This window comes from Dermacentor albipictus, chromosome 7, assembly GCF_038994185.2.
Source record: "Dermacentor albipictus isolate Rhodes 1998 colony chromosome 7, USDA_Dalb.pri_finalv2, whole genome shotgun sequence".
Lineage (NCBI taxonomy): Eukaryota > Metazoa > Arthropoda > Arachnida > Ixodida > Ixodidae > Dermacentor > Dermacentor albipictus.
In genome coordinates this window covers 117,153,409-117,176,517 of record NC_091827.1, presented here as the reverse complement: position 1 = coordinate 117,176,517, position 23,109 = coordinate 117,153,409, and the positions used below count along the sequence as shown (strand labels likewise).

General features: G+C 46.8%; 1 long non-coding RNA gene across 1 annotated transcript; it reads right to left on the bottom strand.

Annotated features, from left to right (window-relative positions):
- Positions 1-420: 420 nt before the first annotated feature.
- LOC139047591 (uncharacterized) lies at positions 421-11,786 on the bottom strand. The gene is made up of 3 exons (XR_011507242.1): positions 11,427-11,786; positions 4,035-4,324; positions 421-507 (listed from the first exon to the last, which is right to left on the bottom strand). It is a non-coding gene; the product is annotated as an uncharacterized lncRNA (long non-coding RNA).
- Between the last annotated feature and the right edge of the window lie 11,323 nt (positions 11,787-23,109).

Here is a 23,109-nt window from a genome sequence, read left to right as displayed (position 1 = left end):
TTTATAGTGAACACAGGCACCGTGCTCATTGCAAGTATCATGTCACCAAGGAAATATGCAATTTCATTGTACCACTATTTTTTTTTCAAGTGGATATATCTGTTGAGAGGCGAGACAAACAACAGTCACTTCTCACAACTAATCAGCTTTTCTTTTAAACACATTTCTAACTTTTCAGTGACACTTGCTCCTATGTGTGTGTCTCTGGGAGCATACTTGATTTGGCTTTCCCATCAGATACATTACATAAATATACCATGTTAAGATGACTGCCTAGTGCGCGATAGAAATTATTCTTGGTGTGAGATACTGTATTTTGATTTTTTTGACATTTAGTCAAGTGGTACACCCAATATATTCACATTCTACATTTCTTGTCCCAATTGCATGGCAATGTATTTTGATCTTTGACGTGCGCTCCTTTGCACTACGTGAAGTCGCGCTGGGCTGGCTCTTTGAAATCCTGTGTCCTGGCAGCTGCCGTCTTGTGTAATACAAAGCGGGTGCCTGAAAAATATCGTGTTGGAATTCAACACGAGTACATGGTGTAAACAACATGAAGAGAGTCAAGGTCATGGCACTAAAAGAAAGTCTTAGCTCTTAGTCTTCCTACTGAAATGCATGCGAAACTTTACATGACTGCGACAGTCAACTGCTCAACTAACTACAATTTCTAGATTTAAGCAAAAAAGAAATAACCGACAGTTCATGCTCGTTCGGCACCAATGTTAAAATGCTCCTGCTAATAAATAGAGTATTGGTCATTGTCAGATGTCATAGGTCTGTCATTAGTCTGGTGTGTGGCAAACACCACTTGCGATTTATCCTAAGCACGTGCCAAGTCTGCCCCCCGCACCATCTCTGGTTGTGCCACTGCTCAAGCTATAATTTGAGGATCATATCTGCAAACATGATGATCAGTAGGGATGAAATTATGGTCCTCCAATTCAATGCATATGACATGATGTGCCATTAATAATGGGCAACAAGGCGTGTTTATGGCAAGGTTACCCACATTTCAATAATAACAAGAAAGTTCACTGCGGCATGCGTCTAAGCTTACTAAAAGGCATGAACTTATTTTCATTTATGAGGTGCGCATAGGAGTTCATTCCGACAGACTCGACTACTGCTGCAGTTTGAAATCTAGCATTTTACATTCTTGAAGGCATGTAAAAGTTGCAATGAGACCGCAGTTATTAGTTTCTTAGACCAACTCTTCGTTTTGTGCAGGAAAGACGACCGGTAACACGGAATTAAAGCAATGTTTAATTTGATGCTTTGTTTCTCTACTAAAAATATTTAAGCGATAAACAAATTTTGATCTGCCATGTGGTATTAGGATGAACACATCACGCTTGTAACCCCAAGGGGAAGGGTAATTTAGCTGTTCTTATGAAATAACTCAGAAACGCCAACTAATATTAGCAAATGCACAGACATGTCCTAAATAATTTGCCCATGCAAAGCGCCCTTGCAATTGTAATTACACGCAGCAGCCGTTATATTTGATGCCGATGCATAACTCGCTGCTTCACAATTCACCAAGTTTGTAGACATAAGCGTGCTTACAGATTCGAACCGCGCTCGAAAACCGCAACAGGAGATGTAAAATCAGACATATAATCAAACCATTTCAATACATGAGCAAAAACAGTTCAGTCTTAGGAATAAACACCATGAGATCGATTTAGTGAGCGACGGCGACGAGCGAAGGCTTCGAGCGAGAAAACAGGCCCGTCGCTTGAACAGATCGCTCGGTTCTGGAAATCTAGAAATCTTTGCTCGTCTCAAGGAAGTGCTATGAGCGACTAGCCAATAGCACGAAGCCGGAACTGGATGTACAGGCTCGTCCACTCTTAGGGTGAACACGGCTCACCGTGGCCGCGCTCCGCGGGGCGCCAGTGCGTCCGGCGCGGCGGCGCATCGAAGCGAAGCGGCGCAGGCGCACACGGACCCAGGGGAGGTGCTTCGCGTCGTCTGCTACAGCACTGGAGCGCGCCGCATATTGCTTTGCTGTAAAGTAAACTTCGCTAGACCCAGGTGACTGAGTAACCGAGGCGGCATTGCGGGAAGGCGTGCTTTTCTAACTGGAGCATTTTCCAGCTGGTTCCGTCTACAGCTTGTGAAGAGCCTGCTTAATCAATATACACAAACAGAAGCAAGCTTCTCACCACATAAGTCACTTAGCATGTTTTTTATAAGCGATGAGGGTAAAAATACAGACATTTTTTTTTCGCGTTCTTAATTAGGCTGGGGCCTAGAGGCGACGCTTGATAGTCGTGTCAGGGACGTCACCCAGCCTGAGGCTGTTCTTAATTTCTCGAATGGTGGGGGTCTGGTTTGCAGCAGTCTGGTTTGGTCTGGTTGAGCGACCGCAACAATGGTCACTCATTGCCGGGCTTTACGGGGAGCATCCGCAATTCTTCCATCCTTCTTGTAAGCCTGGACGATTCTATTTACAGTTTTCAGTGGCCTTTTCGTCATCTCCGATATAACGCGTTGAGAATAGTTTTGTAGGCACAGATCTACAATGCGTCGCCTTTCTTTTTCCAGTACCCGTGATATGGCTAGATTCCAAAGCGCACTGGGGAAATGAAATTATCCTGCACTTTTACAGAGTTTTTATCGCCGAAGTGCTATGGCAACCAGCAACCGAACAAAATGCAATTCATCATGCAAGTCGACGGAAATGCGTTTAATGGAAACAACACTGTCTTTCGAGTTGGCGAGTCATCCCAGAATCTGTAACTCCTGAGTGGCCAGTCACTCAGTTGAGTAGTCGTTGGCTGCACCGCATCATCATATTAAGCTAGGATGGGGTAGCATGACCTACGCAAAAACAAGGGGTGGGGGTGGGGGCTCAGCGGTTGATCGGACTGACGCCCATGGTCAGTTAAAAAGTAGACTGGCCATAACACAGCAATCTGGCTTGGGCCGGGCTTAGCGTTTATAAACGGCGAGTCCGTTTGCCGACCACCGGCATGCTGTGGGCAGACGACACCATGCCGGCCTCATGACCATCGGTTTAAATGTCGTGGCCGCCTTCGTCCAACACACGGACCGACCACTTCCCCACGACAGCAACAGCATCGCTTGTCCGCGGCAAGGGTTCCTGTGCCGTATTCATATTGGGATTTTACCTACTCAGCCCAGCCCACCCCCGCCTACCCCCCTAAAAAGAAGAAATAAATTCCTCCTAATCTCCAAATTTATCCGATGCCCACCTCTATGGCGTAACTCCATGTATCGCTTCGGGACGTATACCGCACAATTAGCAAATTATTATATGCTAGTGAGATACGCATATGGCCCATTCTGAGGAAGTACTGAAATAAAATAGAAGTGAATAACGACTTAATTACCCGGCAAGACGTAATTTAAACTAGAAAACCGACATGAAAATTATAGATTTTCCACTTTAATTACCTATTCGAAACGGTCGTAAACAGCATTCGCATGCGGCGTGCATTGATTCCAAGGAGAAAAAAACAACAAGTTTCATCATGCGCATCCTCAACACCGAAAAAAAGTAGGTTGTCCCGGCGAAGGCGGTTTTCCGTGTCATCGCATTTCTGTACGAGCTTCTTTATTTGTGAAGTGAGTTCAATTATTTCAGGATTGTCACTGGATGCAGGTATCGAGTGACTTGATTCATGAACTTCTACAATTTTCTCAAGGGCGCCGACACGGGTGGATATACGCCCGACCTGGATTTCAATAGTGGCCTGTGTAGCACGAACTAAAGCGAGCTCAGACAGAACGGTGTTCTGAGAGCTTTCTAAACGGGATAGGGCGCTAGCAATGGATTCAAGGGATACCGGAGTGGGAATGTAATTAACAGGACTTGGGTTAGGTTCAATGTGCCCAGAACGGGCTATTAAAAGGAAAGTGAGGTGAGCATTCACACATAATGAACATAGCAAGTGGCACAAAACTTTCCGAGTGGCATCAAATGTGTCAGAGAGGCCCGACATCCCAATAAACATTCGGTCACTAGACCGTACACATCTTACACAAGGTAGGTAACTAACCTGCGCAAAGTGGGCGTCATGACCATGCTCGGTGCGGTTGCGTGCCCCAAGTGGTCCCACGGCGGAGGCTGCTTAAGAACATGTAGCGAGTCTCCCGCGCAGGAAGTTGCTCGCTGTGGCCAGGCGGAAAGCACGGTTGGGGTTAGAAGTGGCGGGCTTAAGGTTGAAATCATTTCTTCGTCCGAAGACAGGGGAAGTTGGCAGGCGATGTTATTCCAGTTGCGAGCAAAAGATGAAGGGCAGGTTCCACCACGAAAGGCAGCAGAGGTGATTGACGATAGTAGCAGCACCTGCGCAACAAAGTCGGCGTCATAACCATGCTCGGTGCGGTGGCGTGCCCCCAAAATGTGTAAGGCATCAATCCCAACAGTCAGGAAAAAATTTTCGTGAGCAGGCCGACCGAATAGGAAATATGATACGCCTCTGTACCGATTTGACATCGGGCAGGATATTGCTGCAGAACCCCGACAAGACACACTTAGAAGCAATGGGGAGCTTTGCCCATACCTCAATGGTTTGTCTATGCCTCAATAACTTTATGTGAAATATAAGCAAAGCTAGCTAGACCTGCGGCCTCACATCAGAAAATACCAGACATTTCTAAATGCACAAACAGCATTCGCATGCGGCGTGCATTGATTCCAAGGAGAAAAAAACAACAACAAAAAACGTCGGCGCCATATGTTTTACTTCACCTAATCAATGTAATCGAATAATTCACTGACGATTCCTCAAAATGAGAATGCGACATCTCGCATCAGGTAGCCGTCAGAGGAGCGGCACCGCTTCGGTGATTTTACACAAGCTGTGACAGCAAAAATGAATTTAGTTTTTTTTACAGGCTGCAGAAAGATGACAAGGGGGAGTGAAATTGCCGTAAGATCATTTGCTATGCCGGGGAGAGCACTTTCCTACATCGCGTAAAGCGCTCCATGCTCTCCTACCAGCGACATTACCGCGTCAATAAGAGAGTGCGAAGCAGCGGATATCACTTCTTAGTTGCTGTCGAAGTAATAGTATAGCCCTCCTTAATGGTAAAATCCATGGCAAACATGATGATGCGTGATTGAACAATCGCTCTCTAGCTTTCTGCGAAATTTATAGCGGGTTTCGGTCGTTTTCTTAAGTCAATTAAGCACATTCGTTCTAGCATCAAGACATGCGCGAAACGGCGCGCTAGGCTCATCACATGATGACTCCAACCAACAGCGCGCCTAATAGGTTTCTCGGTATGCACTACACCAAGTGCTGTGAGAGTAAAATAAGAGGGCCCCAGCCTAATAAAGAGCGCGAAAAAATGACTATTTTTACCCTCATCACATATGAAAAACACGCTAAGTAATTTATGTGGTGAGAAGCTTGTTTCTGCTTATATATGTGGATTAAGCAGGCTGTTCACAAGCTGTAGACGGAACCAGCTTGAAAATGCTCCAGTTAGAAAAGTACGCCTTCCCGCAATGCCGCCTCGGGCACTCAGTCACCTGGGTCTAGCGAAGTGCGCAGCAAAGCAAGAGGCGGTGCGCTCCAGTGCTGTAGCAGACGACGCGAAGCACCTCCCCCGGGTCCGTGTGCGCCTGCGCCGCTTCGCTTCGATGCGCCGCCGCGCCGGACGCTCTGGCGCCCCGCGGAGCGCGGCCACGGTGAGCCGTGTTCACCCTAAGAGTGCACGAGCCTGTACATCGCTCAAATACTACCGACTCTCGCACAGAACGAGCAAACGATTGAATTTTTCTACGTGCAAGGATAAGAACCAAGCGCAAGGCTTTCGTAAATATTTCATACGTTTTGCAGTAAAATACATCAACTGAAATTACTAAAGCACCCGCCATGCTAATTTGAACGCGTGTTCGCAGCCCTCATACCGGCAACACTGGGGAGGTATCGCTAAAAATCGTCGCTCAGACGGAGTATGAATGTAGGCGACGAGCGAACGCGTCAGCCATCTCCACCGCATCGCTTGTAGCTGTCGCGCGCAAGATCGCTTATATGGGGTTTATACAGTATTCAGTATAAAACATGGCTTCCTCATGCGTTTTCAGTAAGTTCAAGAAAACGCGCCCCATTGACCTCTTGCAGCATGTAGCTGAATGCCTGCGGCAATGTTTCTGACTAGCACTGGTGCTGCACGTAACTTCAATGGTAACAGATTAACTATGGGCGAGGCACCGTCAAGCGCATGGCTTATCTATAACGAAAGCATGCCGCCAACAAAATGACGCCTTCGTTTATGTGTCTCCTTATTTCAACAGCATTCCGCACACAGTAGACTGCAAAACTGAATAAATTCAAACACCCAAAACGCACGCTATGCACGCTCCGCATAGGCTCGGAATCATGGGCTGGTGAACAAACCACTTTAAGCGGCCGCTCGTCTCACGTTTTATTGAACATACTATGGTTCTGGCAACGTTTGCAATTTTCAAAGCTCTTACGGACAGCGGCAAGTGATAAAATGAGATGGAGTTGTCGCGACGACCGGATTTTCGATTGACATCGAGAGACACAGCGCGCTTGCCTGGTCCGTGGTCAATCGCGTCGGCTAAACGCCGCGACGACTTCCTGGTGATAGCATGTCATATAGCAGAATGTGCACCTGAGTTAGAATTCACTTACCGCGGAGAATTTGTTGTTATATCCAATGAATGACGAATGACTGTCGCGTTTTCGCGATGACGCGAGATGGCTGACACACAATCTCCCTTGGATGGCCTTCGTTGCTGCTCGCTGGACGGATCACCTTTCTCGGGTGCTGTGTTGTTCCGCCATGTTGAGCGCGCGCGCGGTGTAGCAACTCCGAGTGGAAAAGTAGAGCTCTCGCTACGTGTTCCTTTGAACTGTAGCTGCCTGTTCTCTTAGAAGCAAAATGGTGTGCTCTTTGCTCAGCGTGCGTGAGCGATGCATCGCCGTGTTCGGGGCCAGCCCTCTACAGTTGAAGCAGAAGATTACGCTACGGTTTGTTCTCTATTGCCGCAAGAGTAGAACGGGCATTCTACCCTCACTCTGAAGGAGAGAGTGAACAGCAAATTTCACGCTCTCCTTGGTGACGGAGTGAACGATGTATTTCACTTCACTGGACATTTTGAAACAGTAAAACAACGCTTTGATGACTAAATCGGCCGCTTCACTACTGCGATACCTTCCCTGGTTTTTTAGAGTGTAAGGCTAGAGATACGGAAATTTTGCGCTTCTCTATTCGAAACATATGGAAAGAAGGCACATGATGAGCGAACATTTCGGGAAATCACTGAAAATATTCCTTCTACTGTAACAAGAATTTCAATTTCTCTCTCAAATAAACAGGTATATTTCAAGGCTATCCCTGGTTTGTCTCATAAAATCATTTCTGCAGTATTTATCATCATTATCATCAGCCTACTTTATGTCCAGTGTAAGACGAAGGCCTCTCTCCCTGCGATATCTTATGACCCCTTTCCTGTGCCAACCGATTTCAACTAGCACCTGCGAATTTCCTAATTTCATCGCTACAAATAATCATCTACGGCCCTCGAGCGCGCTTCCCTTCTCTTGGCAATCATTCTGTGACCATAATGGTCCACCCGTTATCTAAACTACGTATCAAGGAACCTGTCCAGCTCTATTTTTTATCTTATTGTTAATTAGAATATCAACTGTCCCCGTTTGGTCACTGATCCGCAGCACTCAATTTCTGTCTCTTAAACTTAATACTAACATTCTTCGTTCCATCGCTCTTTGTGCTGTCCTTAACTTGTTCCCAAGCTTCTTTGTCAGTCTCCACGTTAGCAGCAAACCCCATATTGACAAGTGTTACTTATTTATCTTTATCGGGTGATCACATTTCACCGCCTAACATATGTTATTGCTCAGCGCAGGATGCACCTGCATGTATCGGAAGTTTCCGGAATGTAATCGATGGTTTCATCCACGGCCTGTGACTGAACCTTTTGTAATCTGATTTTGCGTAAGCGCAACAGGAATAGTGTAGAACTTTGTGGAAGACACGTGTGTTCCAGCGATTACTCTGGAACATTCGACGACTGATGTATAGAAGCTTCCGCTTGACCCCCTGATGAGATTTTGACCATCGCCAACTGTGTTCACCGCTGTCGCCGTTCTTTCAGTCTAGTCTGTTTTTGTGGGCATAGGCTCGCCCAATAAGAGTTAGTTTCAACTTCCACCGTATCGCTACTGTGTTCTTTATACGTCACTACCACGTGACAATATGTAACCACCGGTAAAATGCACTGACTGTGCAGCCTCATTTTCAATGGTAATGGTAAAGTTCTAGCCAGGATCTGACAATTTCTGCGGTATATGCTTCAACCTATGCTTATTCTTCTGTAATATTCCTTCTCATGGTTAGGGACCCCCCTGAGTAATTGACTTGGGTAAACGTACTCCTTCATAGACTCTAAAGGCTGACTGGCAATCCTGAACTCTTGTTCCCTGGCCCGGCTATTGATCATTATTGTCTCCTGCATATTTATCAACTCGCACTCTTACAATCTCTCGGTGTCGCTGAACAGGCCAATGTCTATTTCAAGGCGAAGGTTGCTGAGGTATTCACCGCTGATCTTCACGCCTAACTAAGCCTTCCCAGTTTAACAGCTTGAATATTTCTCCCAAGCACGCAGATAATAGCATGGGAGAGATTTCATCCCCGTGTCGGTCCACTTTTTTACAAGAATCTTCCTACTTTCATTGTGGAGAATTAAGATGTATTAGGAATCTCTGTGCATATTTTCCAAGATACATACGTAAGCATCCTGTCTTTCTAGGTTACGTAATGCCTATATGACTACTGGTATCAAAAAACAAAATCCCCACTGAATCAAATGCCTATGAAAGCCATAAAGCTAGGTTGATTGCGCTCTGCAGAATTCTTGATTATCTTATTGATGACATGGACGTGATTCATTGCGAAGTATCTCTGCCTGAAGACGGGCTATTCTCTTGGTTTACTGAAGCTTCGTTTGTCCTTGGCGGTTCTATGGAAATTATCTTAGTGAATATTTTATACTATACCGGAAGTAGGCTAATGGGCCTACAATTTCGCAATTCTTTAAGGTCCACCTTTGTTTAGGTTATTATTTTTTATGTTATTTTATTGAACGCTCATGACCGAAGCATTACAGTGGGGAGTGGGTAAAAAACATAGAAAAGTAAATTACAAAGCAGCAAAAATGTTACGTTTCTTCTAGTTCTCTGTAGCCCTTGTATATCGTGACACAGTTCGTGTAAAAGTGCCGCAAGGTATTTAAGCGTGATGTCTCCTCCATCTTTACATAAATCGACTATTATCCCTCTTCAGCAGCGTTTTCCCGTTTCATGCCTTGCACGGCCTGCGGGGAATGCGGGAGATGGAAATTCAATACGATGAGCATGTCGCCTTGCAGAAGACAAGTACACTTGTCGAAACCTTGGCTCCTGCATTCACCTTGTTCATATTTTGCTCATCGTCTTCCATTTTGGGGCAGAGCCAAATTTTTTTGCCACTCTGAAAAGGCGCTTTTTTGTGCTAGTTTTTTTTTAGTTGGTTTGTGTACCAAGGCTTTTCCATGACACGACGAATGCAAGCAAAGGGTACGTGATTATTGATTAAGCTGAGTAGCGTTTGCTCGTACAATAGCTAGTTTCCATCAAAAGACCTTCTGAAGACAGTTTCCTTGAGGTATTAAAAATATTAGGTTCACTGTTAATTTTGGGCAAAGTCAGTTTTTTGTTTTCCCGTATTAGTTTTATTGAACGCTGTTTGACTGGAACTGGGATGTTCAAAGTGAAAAGGACAATACTGTGATCGCTCAACCCATTGACACATGTCATCCACTGAATGTATTCGGGTTGAGAAGTGGGGACCAGGTCAAGGGTGTTTGAGCCACATGTAGGTAAGTTTACTGTTTGTGTAAGGTCGATGTTTAAGGCTAAATCAAGGAAATATTTTGACTGGCGGGATGATGCTCATAAATTGTCCCAGTTTATATCCGGAAAGGTAAAATCACCCCAAATAATATAGATAGCACGTGGGAATTGAGAGGTTGCATCTAAAATGGCAGTGCTAAGTTCGTCGATAAAGGAAGGATCACAATCGGGGTGGCGATAACAAGATATGAGTATGCATGTGAATGTAGGCATGGATATGTGCACACAAAGATTTTCGTGTGTACAATTGTTCGGGAGCTGGTAACAAGAAATGCTGTTTTTTTGGAAAGGCGAGAACGCCAGCACCCCTTCGTTCCCTCCTATCGTGTCTGTAAACAGTGTAGGGGGAATCTGCATGAAGTAGCTCAGTGCTATCTATGTCAGGGGTTAACCAAAACTCAGTGAAAGTGACCATGTCTGTATTATTGTCATCGAGAAGGTCTTCAATTGTATCTTTTTTTTACATGTAACTGCGAACATTAGCCAGTATAAGTGATAGTACGCGATTGCGTGATGTGTCAACAAGGTTTAGTAGCGGCTGGGAGGGAAAGGAGAGTGCTAGGCAAGCCTGAAGTGACGGCTAGCATTTAACTTGTAAAACCGAGCCCGATTGCTCGTCATAAAAACAAAACTGCCTATCAACAATATCAACTTTATCGAAGCGTATCTTGAAAGTGAAGGCGTTGTTTTGTGTCGCATAGGCGTACAACTTTTTCCTTGCAAGCCGGACGCGCGATGAAAATTCTTCCCGGATAGAAATTGGCGTACCTTTAAGCATTGGCCCGGCAGACAAAATGCTACGCTTACCTTTGTACCATTCAAATTTCACTATAATTGGTCGGCGTTTACCGACCTGGAAACGGCCAAGCCTGGGTGCGCGTTTTATGTCATTTTTGGTGATGGAAATTAGAAGTTAATCTGCACACAGTGAAATAACGCAAGACTCTGATTGCTCCCAAGTTTCATCATGCGCATCCTCAACACCGAAAAAAGTAGGTTGTCCCGGCGAAGGCGGTTTTCCGTGTCATCGCATTTCTGTACGAGCTTCTTTATTTGTGAAGTGAGTATAATTATTTCAGGATTGTCACTGGATGCAGGTATCGAGTGACTTGATTCATGAACTTCTACAATTTTCTCAAGGGCGCCGACACGGGTGGATATACGCCCGACCTGGACTTCAATAGTGGCCTGTGTAGCACGAACTAGAGCGAGCTCAGACAGAACGGTGTTCTGAGAGCTTTCTAAACGGGATAGGGCGCTAGCAATGGATTCAAGGGATACCGGAGTGGGAATGTAATTAACAGGACTTGGGTTAGGTTCAATGTGCCCAGAACGGGCTATTAAAAGGAAAGTGAGGTGAGCATTCACACATAATGAACATAGCAAGTGGCAGAAAACTTCCCGAGTGGCATCAAATGTGTCAGAGGGGCCCGACATCCCAATAAACATTCGGTCACTAGACCATACACATCTTGCACAAGGTAGGTAACTAACCTGCGCAAAATGGGCGCCATGACCATGCTCGGTGCGGTTGCGTGCCCCAAGTGGTCCCACGGCGGAGGCTGCTTAAGAACATGTAGCGAGTCTCCCGCGCAGGAAGTTGCTCGCTGTGGCCAGGCGGAAAGCACGGTTGGGGTTAGAAGTGGCGGGCTTAAGGTTGAAATCATTTCTTCGTCCGAAGGCAGGGGAAGTTGGCAGGCGATGTTATTCCAGTTGCGAGCAAAAGATGAGAAAGGGCAGGTTCCACCACGAAAGGCAGCCGAGGCGATTGACGACAGCAGCAGCGCATGTAGCGAGTCTCCCGCGCAGGAAGTTGCTCGCTGTGGCCAGGCGGAAAGCACGGTTGGGGTTAGAAGTGGCGGGCTTGAGGTTGAAATGGTTTCTTCGTCCGAAGACAGGGGAAGTCGGCCGACGATGTTATTCCAGCTGCGAGCAAAAGGTGGGGAAGGGCAAGTTCCACCGAGAAAGGCAGCAGCGGTGATTGACGATAGCAGCAGCGCCTGCGCAACAAAGTCGGCGTCATAACAATGCTCGGTGCGGTGGCGTGCCCCCAAAATGTGTAAGGCATCAATCCCAACAGTCAGGAAACAATTTTCGTGAGCAGGCCGACCGAATAGGAAATATGATACGCCTCTGTACCGATTTGACACCGGGCAGGATATTGCTGCAGAACCCCGACAAGACACACTTAGAAGCAATGGGGAGCTTTGCCCATACCTCAATGGTTTGTCTATGCCTCAATAACTTTATGTGAAATATGAGCAAAGCTAGCTAGACCTGCGGCCTCACATCAGAAAATACCAGACATTTCTAAATGCACTGTACTCTCAGCCAGGAACGTCCACACGCTGTAGAGGGCGTTATCAAACGAGCTGATGTCGTCGAATATGGCACAGAAAAAGAGCTCCTTGCACAATTTATCCACGTTACCAGCTTTCCGCTCAGAAGCTCAACTGGTAACCTCTGTCATATACCTGCATGCGCTTTGTGCGAGGATGCGTTTGGTGGCCAGTAATGTGGCGCATATCTTTTTCAATCGTAGTGTCAATACTTTCTGAGTGTGTACAGGCTTGTTCTATATTTATCTTTCCTTTGTATACTTTAATTTTGAGAAACTAAAGTCTTTTAAAATAAAGGATATGTCTACATTGTAATACTGGTGTAACCTTAGAGAATATACGTATGTTTTATTACAAGATCTCTTGTAAATTTCATGGGGATCATTGTAATCTGATTTTGTGTGTTTGTCAGTATGTTTCTCAAATTATTATTCGGTTTGTCTAGAGACTGATCAGAGAAGATTTTGACCTTTTAAGCGAGAAAATGTTTCATTTCAGTAACCCGGCGGCGACAAACTACATCGTATTAAACAAGCCTGCTTATGCGAGCTTATGAAGGAATGGAATATTCCCCACATGTAAGTACAGAAAATACCTTCAAACATGACCATGACTCTGCATCGTGCTTTCACACTGTTGGGAAGAGAACTAGCACTCTGTGTTGAAGCAGTCCAAGTGCTCTGCTTGGAGAATTAGAAGTACTCGATTTGGAGGAGTAGAAGCACTCGGTCCAGGGGAGTACTATTACTCTTGTGGGAAAGTATTAGTGCTGTGCGGAAGGGTACTAGCACTCCCTTGCAGTGGAGTAATAAACCTGTCAGGAGGAGTGCTTCTACTCTGTCTCAAAGAGGGTCGATCTACTCTCAAAAATAGGCTAAAATAGGCGACAAGCAGATACTCCCTCTAAGGGAGTGCCCGGAACTCTTTTTTGTATTTAGATTGCACTTGTAGCATTGATGGATATGGAAAGCTGAAGGGGCTCATAAACTGGCAAAAGGCAGCAAGATGAGAAGTGACCCTTTCCTGTGGCCTGTTATAGAGAAAAAAACAAGTCAAACTAAAGTAGAGACCCGCATCGACTGCCCCCAATAAACTTTCTCCCACTTCATTACTATTCTTGAAATTTCTGCAGAGAAGATACAGCGCCAGCGTATCGTATCAACAAGAAATAAAGGGGAGATCGGAATAATGCATGAAGGGGGCGCGGGCTGCATTAGAGACTGCAATATTTCATCTCAACGAAATGACAAGAAAATGAACGTTCGCGTATAGTAGTATATGTGACCCCATCATGTCTCTCTGGCTTGTCAAAAGAGCCTCCATTTCATCGGACGCGCAACGGGAAAAGCGACATCGTTGCTATGCTGTGCCGCACTCTCGGCAGTAGGTCTCATATTTGAAAAGATTTCGTGAAATGCATTCTTAAAATGGACTTTTCAATTCAATCTAATACATGCATCTTTGGTGAGGGCGTTTCCGTTTCCTTAAGGTTCTTTATCATTGGCTCTCTGGCGCGAGGACAAGACGTTGTTTTTAGCCGCCAGGGGTAATGAGGTATGTTAGGAGCCCGGCCACAATGGGCACCTTTCGCACATGGAATTTTTGGTATCCAAAGTGAAATTACAGTTGGCGATATTTTGCTAAACAAGTTCCACTGTATTATGTTTTAGTCGCCTCATGTGTATATATATATATATATATATATATATATATATATATATATATATATATATATATATATATATATATATATATATGTAATTTCAATTCGACTGTACAAGCGACTTTCTCTATGCTGTCCTGGGTGTGTCTTTGGTTTATGCCTTCTTACAAGATAGTAATAAACGTCAGGCCGATCGGTTCCCTTTCTTCTTGTTCAGTACATTACAGGTATTTCGCATCCGGCAACATTGTTGTGTTAAGGTAGCTCGTGTGAGCTTATTGACTAGTTGCCGTCACGCAAATAGATCACGTGCACGTGACGACTACGGTATACAAGATGTTCTTTATCCACCGCTAACGTTTGTGAGTGGCAGCACTGGCTTTTACTCCATGGTAAAGTTACTGTATATGCTCCCTAAGGGAGCGGAGTTGCGCGTAGGTCCGCCATCTTGCTCTCCGACGCATCCATGCTAAGCTTGAAAGCCACTGCTCTGCAAAGCAAGAAACGGCGCTGCCCCGCGGTCGAGTGCGATTGCTAGTTCATTCGGCGTTTTTGGCGGCAAGAATACTTTCCCGTCTACTAACGAACGAAACGCGAAAAAAGAACAAATTTAAATAAAATAGAGACTACCAGTGGTTCGCCGCGAGTCAGTATGGGCAGAAATTTTTTTTTAGTATAAGAGTAATCGAACAGACACTGCACCTATAGATAGAGTGGTTTCGGAAAATCGCTCGTTGCACGCAGTTTTTGATAAAATAGGCAACATAAGCAAACAACGACTGTGGATAAATTACGAGCCACAAGCTATCTGCTCTCGTGCTTCATAAAGAACGCAAGGTAAATAGAATTTTGCGCAGACCGAGGTAGGCAAGGCGTAATGGACGCTAAATAGGGCTTCAAATTTTATACTTTTGAGTTTGATAGATTATGCCGGACAGCATAAACTGCAGTATGCTGCCTTGCTATATTATTGAGTTTAATCTTTCAGTTTGTATTCAAAGTTTTTTTCACCGGCTAACCAGCTGTTACATAGCGCAAGAGGAGCCATACATGTTGTGAATGTTATCGCCTATTTGCACCGAAAAATTACGCTATTGAGATTTATACTTTCTCGACATGATCAGATTGCGTGTTTGATGCGAATGGCTTTGTGCATTGTGACACATACCGTTACAGTGAAATAAATAACGAGTCATATTGGACAGCCGGTGAACTCTGCCCGCCGTACCGACTTCGACGTGTAACAATCATTTTGCTTCGAGTGTTACTTGTTTTGCTTGGCACATGCTTGCCAAGAGAGGCAGCCTATTTTGTACTTTGCAAATACATGACACAGCGGGTTTTTAACTGTTTTTTAACATGATTGTGCAATACTCAGATTCATAAGTCAAAGATATCGCGCGGCTTTGTTCTTCACGTTCAACATTGAGATAAATCTTAAATGTATTGAGATAATTCTTAAAACATTTTGTGCGCAAACAAACAGGGACGAAGAACAGGAGCAACCATGGACGAGCGCTTACGGACAAGCAACCAAGGACAAGCGCTCGTCCTTCGTTGCTCCTGTTCTTCGTCCCTCTTTGTTTGCGTGCAAAAAGTTTATGATGAATCTGTTCCAACTAGGCCGACTCGCAGTATTGAGATAAGACGCCAAAATTACGAAATTCTGAAACGTATCATGCGGCACTGAGAAGCACGGTACAATAATCTTGACGCTGCGCCGTAGGGTACAAAAAAGAATGTCCATCGAAGTTGAACTAAACAACACACCAACACGTCACATCCAACATTTGCGTGGCAGGGGCTGCACAGGCACAGACAGAAAGAAGCTCGCGAAGGGGGTGGCGCGGCGGGCGGCAGTGCAAGCGCAGTCGTAAAGTTGGCTTTCCCTCAAAACTTTGCTTTTCGCGCACGTGATCACATTCTATGAATAGGACCGCGAGCCCCTCTCAGACGCGTCAATCAGACGCACAACTCGGCTCCCTGAGGGTCTCCCTGAAAGGCGCAGTATCCCGACTTGGAGGGTTTGTTTAAGTAGTAAAAACATAAATACCTGAGAATTTGAATCAGAAGAGGGCGCAGGAGCGTTAGTTCACTTGGTACGAGCATCGCACGCGTAAGACGAAAACGTGTGTTCATATCGCGCCTGCGGCCAGTATTTTTTTCAAAGTTTCTTTCACATTAATTTATCACTTGTTTAATTCACTTATGAAGTACAAGTGCATTGTGTTTGTTGTTTCGTTGTTGGCTTCTTATCCTATGTTTAATAAGAAAAATCGGGCCCCTCAGTTCAATTTCTTCTCGTTCATTACATTATGAATGTCTCGGATCCGGCAACATTGATGCCTTCAGGTAGCATGTGTGGGTTTATCGACCAGTTACCGTCACCCAAATAGACCACGTACTCCTGACGCCTGCGGCAGAAAATATGTTGCATATCCGCCGCGGGGATTTGTGAGAGGTGGCGCTGACCCTTTCACTCCCAGGAATAATTGTAGTAGTAAAAACAGAAATACAGCAGAATGTGGATGCCAGAACGGCGCCGCAGTAACTGAATTGGTGAGAGTATCGCACGTGTAATGCGAAGACGTGGGTTCGTATCGTGCATGCGGTCAGTTGTTTCTTCATGCGATTTTATTCACATTATTTATCATATTCAATGCAATTCTAAATTCCCCGTATGTTGTCCATGTCGTCTTCTTACGACATGACAAATAATCAAAACCTAACCGCTCGGTTACCTTTCTTCTCGTCCGTATATATATATATATATATGTGTACAGGTGTACTTGTTTTTTGGGTCCGGGTGACCGTTTGTTACCGAAGCTTGTGCAATCTTATTGTATCTATGCGTGACGCGAACAGTGTAGAATTTTGTGCAAGACACGCGACTCCCAGCGATTACTCTCGAACATTCGACGAGTCTTGTATGAAAGCCAACGCACTTCACCCGTTGATGTGATTTTCGACGATCTTAGACTGTGTTCGCCGCTATCGTTGGGCTTTAAGTGTGGCCTGTTTTTGTGGGTACAGGTTCGCCCAATAAAAGTTAGTTTTGTGTTTCACAGTATTGCTACTGTGTTTCTTAACATCACCAACACGTAACATCTGGTGGAGGTGCTTTTCGTTCATGTACCGGACGCCTCCTACAAGCCGTGATCCAAGCCCGGACCGCAAAGAGTACACCAACGTAGTCACGGACTACGGAACAAGCCACCGTCTACAACAGCTGGCCCCGGAGCTCGGACTTCTACCGGAGAAAACCAAAAAGATTGTGGCCAAGACAACCGCAATGGCAGCCCCAGTGTCAGCCATCATGCTTCAACAACCCAGACAGCCCCTGTTGTGCCATTACCACAAGCCCGGATTCCGAATCTGCAAGATGCAGAATCTATCCTGCGAGCGCCCTAATTCTCCCTTCACAAGTCAAGATGCTGAGCCGTCAGGCAGCGGTGTCCTGCGGGAGAAGCATCGGCAGGCGACGTGTTTAGACGTGTCAGCGTGTGCCAGACAGCCCGGCGCCGCACCTCCTTTTGCATGGAGGTCTCCGCGCGCGCGAACTTTGAACCGGGTGGCCAGCGCGGTCGCTGGTTGGACCCCTCGGACGACCGTTGTGTGCTGACTTTGTATTGGGCCGTTTGAGTGACAATGGTTCCTCGGGGATTATAAAAGCAGCGACGCGCTGCCTGAAAAACAGGATCCGCCGACCCACCGGGAGACAGTGTCGCTCCCGACTGGGGTGAGATGTGTCACGCGTTTTCGCCGGACGTCGCCGTGCGAGAACAGTCGCGTTTGTTGTGAGCACTCGGCCCCAGTGCCGACCCGTTCATGTCCTGTATGATAACCTGTATATAATGTATAAAGTCCCTTTTGTTATTCTTATCGACGCCAGGCTCGGAGTCTTCGCTACCAACGCTCTGTCACGAAACGGGTGACGAGCGCTACGGGACCACAAAGCCGTAATCAGGGTGCAGCGGTACAAGTTTGTAACACTGGATGGCAGCTACGGGATTGACCGGCATCAGCTACCTCGGCGCGGTGAGTGCCTGAAGTTTACCTCAAACACCAGACTTTCTCTGACACAGGTTATAGTAGCTTAGGGAAGGATTTGGCGTTGCATTGTGATAACCTTGTGTGTTTCAAGCCTAGTAAGAGTGTTTTGAAAACCAGGGGATGCTGAGGGGGTAAACAGGGCAGTGTGTGAAGTACTTGCATATGTCTTACTAGTAGCATTATAGTAGCGTACGGCAGGTATATTCAAAAAGGGTAAACATCAGGAGGACAGTGTGAACGATGGAGAAGTACAAGGTGAAGGAACTTCTCGAAATTTCTGAGGAGTTGGGCATTGAGTTGGGCTCAACCAAAAGAAAGAATGCGATCCTTGAGGTCATGAGGACTGGGGACGTAACGGCTGAGGAAGCCGCAGAGGCCTTGGCGGGTATCAATGAACGTCGGGAAAGGGAGGAAAGGGAGAAGGAACGTTGCGAGCAGGAAAGGAGAGAAAAGGAACGTCGCGAGGAGGAAAAGGAGGAAAGGAGAGAGAGAGAATGTCGCGAGCACGAGCTTAAAATGAAAGAGTTGGAGATCCGAAATAACTCGCCGGCGCCTGGTCTCACTTCTAATGTTCCAAGAATACGCGATCAACTTCCACCCTTTGTCGTCGGAGAGGATATGGCCAAATACCTCGTGAAATTTGAGCACGTGTGCGAACGGAATAGCATTGAGCGATCCCTCTGGGCACAGAATCTGTTAGCCTTGCTTCCTGGGGAGGCATCAGACGTAATAACTTGCTTATCGAAAGAGGCGTTTGAGAGCTACAGTGATGTGAAGGAAGCGCTACTGCGGAAGTACAAATTGTCGCCCGAAGCTTTCCGGCAGAGGTTCCGGTATGCAAAAAAGGGCAAGGAGTCGAATGTTGACTTCGCGTTTCGTCTAAAAGCCGACCTGGTGGAATGGCTGAAGGGCGAAGAGGTTTACGACGACCGCGACAAAATTGTCGAATGCATCGCGTTGGAGCAGTTCTACCGTTGCATTGATGAGGATGTCCGGCTCTGGCTGCAAGATAGGCTAAAGGAGGTTAAGCTAAACAAGGCAGCAGAGTTAGCGGAAGAGTATTACACCCGCCGCAGCTTGCACAGCAAGGCAGTGCGCGTAGAAAAAGCTGATAGAAGAGATGGGTTTTCCGGGAAGTCCGACGAACGGAAGCAAATCACGCGTCGCGAGTTTCGGAAAGATGAGTCTCTTACCAAAGAAACTGTAAGGGAAGGACAGAATGCATCTCAGAATGCTAACGATGGTCCCAAGCAGCGAAACGATACGACGCGTTCTTTTGAAAAACGGAAGCCGTTAACTTGCTACAATTGCAAAAAGCAAGGGCACATCGCAGCGAGCTGCCCAGAGAAAATTGCTTTTGCGACAATACGGGAAACTAACAAAAACATACGACTATTGGAGCCATATATGCGGGAAATTAAGGTAAACGGCAAGAAGTGCCGAGCACTTCGAGACTCTGCAGCAACTATGGACGTTGTCCACCCGTCTTTCGTCTCCTCGAGTGATTTTACGGGAGAGTGCGCTTGGATACGGCAAGTGGCCGAGGAGGAGAGTGTCTGTTTACCGATCGCAACGGTTACCATTGAAGGAGAGTTTGGGAAACTTAACACAGAAGCCGCTGTGTCTGCCGCCCTCCCGGAGCACTTTCCCTACCTCTTCTCAAATAGCTCGGAGCAGCTGCTGAAGGATCAGGGCAAATCATTCTTTGCCGACGTGGCGTACATGGCCCTCACGCGATCCAAAGCGCGCCAGCTGTCGAGGGAACTTGACTTTGAGTCGGTGAGCGAACAGCGGTGCGGCACACGGACTGATCAGGGTAACTTGAGTGGCGAGCAGGCACGGGAGAGGCAGAGCTCGGAGGCTGGCCTGGTCGAGCGTGTCCTGGAAGTGACTGGGAGTGACGCGTCCCGTGCTAGCCGCGATAAGGACACGACGCCGCAGTTAGGCGACGCAGGATCCCTACTCGCTCCGGTTTCCGCCAGCTGGCAGGAGCTGGCTGTAGTTGAAAGAGAAACTCTGATTCGCGAGCAAAAGGAAGATTGTTCAATAGCCGATCTGATGAAGAGCGTCAAACTGGGAGTGGAAAAAAAGAGGGTTTCATTTTACGAGGAATCTGGCTTATTGTACCGCCGCTACACAGATAAGCAGGGTCGCAAATATGAACAGCTTCTGATTCCTCGGAAATATCGCCGACAGTTACTGGAACTCGCACACGAAAATGCGTGGGCAGGGCATCTTGGCTTGAAAAAACCAAGGCTAGAATGGCTCAGGAGTTTTATTGGCCGTATTGTTGGAAGGATGTCGAACAATTCGTGCGCTCTTGCGACACCTGCCAGAGAATCGGCAAATCCACTGACAAGTGGAAGACACCGATGAAGTTGGTGCCAGTCATATCCGAACCTTTTCGGCGACTAGTAATCGATATTGTAGGCCCTCTGCCAGAATCAACGAACGGTTGTAGGTATGTTCTGACCGCCCTGTGTGTCGCGACCAAGTTCCCCGAGGCAGTACCTCTTAAGGAGCTAAATTCCTCCCAGGTCGTGGACGCTCTGCTCTCAATGTTCGCACGCGTCGGGTTCCCTTCCGAGATTCAGTGCGACAATGGCAGCGTCTTTACCAGCTGCCTAACTTCTACTTTTTTGGAAAGATGCGGCAATAAAGTAGTGCACAGTTCCATCTATCACCCGCAATCTAACCCAGTAGAGCGGATGCACTCGGTGCTGAAGCGAATATTGAGAGCCCTGTGCTTTAAGCGTCACTGTGACTGGGAGGCCTGCATTCCCGCCGCTATGTTCGCCTTGAGATCGGCTCCCCATGAGAACACCGGCTTTAGCCCCGCGGAGCTTGTATATGGCCGGAGCCTAAGAACTCCGTTGCGCATGCTGCGAGAGTCTTGGGAAGGCAGTGACGACGACCCAAATGTAGTCTCGTACGTCCTCGACCTCCTCCAGAGGCTCGGGAAAACCAAAGATCTTGTAGAGAGCCACATGAAGGCGGCGAAAACCTTGTCAAAGGAATACTACGACAAGTCAGCAAAAAAACGCACCTTCGAAGAAGGTAGCCAAGGGATGTTGCTGCGACCGTCGAAAAAAAACAAGCTCGAGGTTCATTGGGAGGGGCCCGAAAAGGTTGTAACTAAGCTTTCCGATACCAACTACGAAGTTAAATTAGGTAAACGGCCCAACAAAATATACCACAGTAACTTGATGAAACCCTACATTCAGCGTCGCGCGATTATAAGCATGACGATAAATGCTGACGATGAGGAAGGGGCCGAAATCCTGACGACGGCTGATATGAAGGGATGTGGTATAGAGCTAATGGTGGAACAGCTGACGTTGGAAGCGCGTCTAAGTGCCGCCCAAAAGGAGGATTTAAAGGGAATCGTTTAAGAGTTTAGGGAGGTTTTTTCGAGCCGTCCCGGAAGAACAACGGTCCTAGAGCATGACATCGAGTTAACCTCTGATCAACCGATCCGCAGTAAACCGTACCGTTGTTCGCCCGTGCAGAAAAAAATCATGGCTGAGGAGATTCAGCGCATGCGTGACTTGGGGGTTATAGTACCAAGTGAGAGCGACTACACGTCGCCCTTGATACTAGTCCAGGCTCCAGGAAAAGATCCGAGGCCATGTGTCGATTATCGGCGTCTGAACGCGATAACCCGAGATCAGACATATCCTATACCGAACCTGGAAGAAAGGGTAGAGACAGTGTCGAAGGCAAATTATATCTCTACCCTGGATCTCGTGAGAGGCTATTGGCAAGTACCCCTTACGGAACGGGCTAGCCGCTATGCCGCCTTCGTTTCCCCGCTTGGAACATTCCGGCCACTCATTTTGAGCTTCGGCCTCAAAAACGCGCCGTATTGTTTCTCTAGCCTGATGGACAGAGTGCTTCATGGTTTAGGCGAGTTCGCATTGCCGTACCTCGATGATGTTGCCATATTTTCGGACACTTGGGAATCACATCTGGAGCACTTGCGAGTCGTGTTGAGCCGGTTGAAAGAGACAGGTCTTACTGTGAAACCAGCTAAATGTCACCTAGGTTGCGGTGAAGTGACTTATTTGGGCCATGTGGTTGGGCGCGGCCGGCGTAGACCGTCCGACATCAAAGTAGCTGCTATTTTGAACTATCCCCGGCCAACCACGAAGACGGATATACGGGCCTTTTTAGGTTTAGCTGGATATTACCAACACTATGTGAGAGACTACTCTGACCTTGCCAGCCCGCTAACCGACGCACTTCGGAAGTCGGAGCCCGTTAAGGTGACGTGGGACTCAAAGAAAGAAAATGCGTTCCAAATATTGAAGCGAGCATTAAGCCATAAGCCGGTTCTGACGGCACCAGACTTTTCGAAAGGTTTTGTCATTCAATGCGACGCGAGTGATCGCGGCATGGGAGCGGTACTATGCCAGGAAGATGCTAGTGGTCATGCACGACCAATTTTGTATTTAAGTCGCAAACTAAGTTGTAGAGAAGAGGCATACAGCACCTCTGAGAAAGAGTGCGCCTGCGTTGTGTGGGCCGTTCAGAAGCTGGCTTGTTATGTCTCCGGTTCTAAGTTTGTTGTGGAAACAGACCATTGCCCTCTAACTTGGTTAAGTAGCATGTCCTCTAAAAGCGGCCGTTTGCTGAGATGGAGCATGACCCTACAGCAGCACAGCCTCGTTGTCCGTTATAAGAAGGGAAGGTTGAACGCGAACGCTGATGCTCTAAGTCGTGCATTCTAGGCCTCGCTTCTTTCAGTGGCCTACTCGTTCCTGCTCGTTACTTACCTTCTCTTACTTCGCGACGACCTGTCCTGTTCACAGGGAGATCGGGGTAAAAATGAATGACTTCATTTGCTTCCTCAGTAGTATGTTTTCGGTCCAAAGCGATTTCAAGGGGACCATTCTATTTGTCATTATTATTGCTGATTATTAATTGTTTCTATTTTGGTGTGTTGTTAATTTGAAAACTGATTGTTTGAGCCTTGTGTGCTAGATCGTACACCTGCCTCTTGTTGCAGCGGGAGCAAAAGGGGATAGCGATTTAGTTAGGTTGATTTGGATTATGGCCTTGTCTGGTGTTTGACGGGAGACAGAGGGCACTTGTTCGTGTTGGGTGTTGCCTTTTGCCGGTC